Source organism: Molossus molossus, unplaced genomic scaffold (assembly GCF_014108415.1).
Source record: "Molossus molossus isolate mMolMol1 unplaced genomic scaffold, mMolMol1.p scaffold_m16_p_5, whole genome shotgun sequence".
In the NCBI taxonomy this organism is placed as follows: Eukaryota; Metazoa; Chordata; class Mammalia; order Chiroptera; family Molossidae; genus Molossus; species Molossus molossus.
The window spans coordinates 21,708,198-21,710,687 of record NW_023425388.1 but is presented as its reverse complement, the minus strand read 5'-3'; the positions used below and the strand labels follow the sequence as shown (position 1 = coordinate 21,710,687).

Here is a 2,490-nt window from a genome sequence, read left to right as displayed (position 1 = left end):
GATGCTAGAATAGAGAGTGAAAACTTAATGAAGAAGGGGACATTTCAGTGTCATAGAGTCTCATGACAACTTACTTCTTCATTAGTAAGGGCAAAATGGCACCACTGCTATGGAGATACCTAGGAAGTGCCACCTTACCCAAGGATCAAAGTTTATATCTTCAGCATAGGACAAAGTGCCATCACGTGTCTCCTGATATACTGTGCTAAGCAAGACACAACGTCTTTTCTGCGATTATCTTGCCGAAGCTGAACGAATGACTACCCTCTTAGTTCAGGGATCTTGATGCAGAGATATCATTCCCACTTTCGTGTTGCCCACCTGAAAGACTTTTCAATCTAATGTGTTGGAAAACACATACTGTTGAAATGAGGGCACAGCCGTAAAACTTACTCCTGTGAGATGCCGGCAACTAGATGAGAGACTACAGAGGGGACGATTCAGAAGGACAGAAATGGAAGGCAGAAGAGATGACAGAGGCCATGGTGCTTCTGCTCTTGTACAGTTGTTGTTTTCTTTAACTATTAATACTCCAGATCTTCGGTTCAGATATTTTATTGCATTTAGAATCTATGGCAAATCTATTAAACATTTTCTTTCTCCTATTTTTCTTCTCTCACGCCCTCAACCTGTCACACACATTCCAATACCCCATTTATTCTACCAGGTATTTAATCCGCCAACATTTGAAATTTGTTCATGATTTTTTTATTACTATTCTAACATCAATGTCTCGTTCAATTCTAATCCCTTCTGACATCGGTATTGTATGGGTTGTCAGGAGGCCTCTGTATTATTTGTGTTTTCCCTTTCCTCGCCGCAATGGCTTCAACATATTGTATTTTATTCCTCTGAATCGGATGCCTGTCTGAGTGTGTAGGCCAGCTCGCGACCGAAAACCGTGCAGCACGGGAACCTTCATCCCAAACCACCAAAATACATTTTCAATAAAAGTGGAGGGGGTAGGATCCTTCAGACTCTGTTAAAATAATGAAATCATACAGGACACTGTGCTTTATCTCCACCTCTGGCTTTAGAGTGATAGGTACAATCATATCTCAGAAGGCTGGGCTAGCAAACACTGAAACATTCATAAAACATATGTCGGTGCATATACACTTTTATCTATTTTTTTTTATACTGTATCAATAAAGATACCAGGTTGAACATGCACGAAGCCAGGAAAAACAACGATGCCAGATACTGGGTTTATATCGTCCTGTCCTTCGAACACCCAGCGGGAATAAACTGTCGCGTGCACGCACCATGCAGTGCGATACATTTGTAATTAGTACTCTTGATATTTCTGTTTAAAATGAGGTACTTGAGATGTTTTCTAAACATGATCCTCGGATTTAAAATAGATATATTTAAACAATTTAAATATATTTGTATGAATGCAAGCATACCCTTGTTTAATAGGGAAGATTTCAAATCAAGAAGCCTTAGACACAGAGCACAATAAAGGAAGCAGATGCCACGCGCTTGCTAATTGGCCTCTAGTACAGAGGTTATTCAGAACTCCTTTGTTTTCATTATTCTTTTGTTAGACCCTGTGAAATACCCTGAAGACTGAGGGATTTTTCCACAGTGGCATTCACATAACATTATCTTACCCACCGTCTTTTGCACACAACCCTAACCCCTAACTCTTCCTCCCAAAAAACAGTTCTTGCCTCTTCTGAGAACCATCCTTGACCAACCTTCCTCTGAAATGGGCCTAACGTCACCTGCCTCTCTTCTGCAAAATCTCTATAAAAAATTCCATCCTCTTTCTCAAAAATTTTCCTTGAGAATCTTTTCATGCCCAGCATTTTGGAATTTACTTATGCTAATGGTATTCTGGTTACTTTTCTTCCACAGCATATACTCTATCTGTGTGTATATATTGGTATTAATGTATGTGTGTGCCTATAATAAAAAAGTTTGCTTTCGAGTGAGCGAAGTGTTTAATCTTAATTTTTAATTTCCTCGTTATAACAAAAAAATGGATTTTCCCACCTGTGTTAGAGAACAAAATCTAGGTTTCGGTTTGATATATGATGTGGGAGAACAAGAGGCCCTCCATGGAGTTGAGTAGATGCCAGTCCCAGCCCCTGAGAGAGGAGATTTAGGAGTAGGACAAGGTTTGAATACAGTGAGTTCAGTTTGGACATCATGAGTCTGAAGTCGCTCCTCTAAGATATCAGTTCAGATGCAAATAGCTGGATGTATGGTCTGAGGGTCAATAGTTAGATTCCAGAGATCGGAAGTCATTGAAAAGATAGAAATGGAGTTTTGGCCTAGGGAGAATTCCAATATGTAGGTTAGTTTTATTTATTCATTTATTTATTTATTTTATTGATTTTAGGAAGAGAGGGAGAGAGAGAGAGAAACATCGATGAGAGAGAACATCAACTGGCCGCCTCCTTCATGCCCCCCACAACCCGGGCATGTGCCCTGACTGGGAATCAAACTGGTTTGATGCTCAACCACTGAACCACACTGGCT

At 40.0% G+C, this 2,490-nt stretch overlaps 1 non-coding gene across 1 annotated transcript; it reads right to left on the bottom strand.

Moving 5' to 3' along the window:
- Positions 1-1,138: 1,138 nt before the first annotated feature.
- On the bottom strand, positions 1,139-1,276 carry LOC118618001. The gene has a single exon (XR_004956947.1). It is a non-coding gene; the product is annotated as a small nucleolar RNA SNORA8 (small nucleolar RNA).
- Between the last annotated feature and the right edge of the window lie 1,214 nt (positions 1,277-2,490).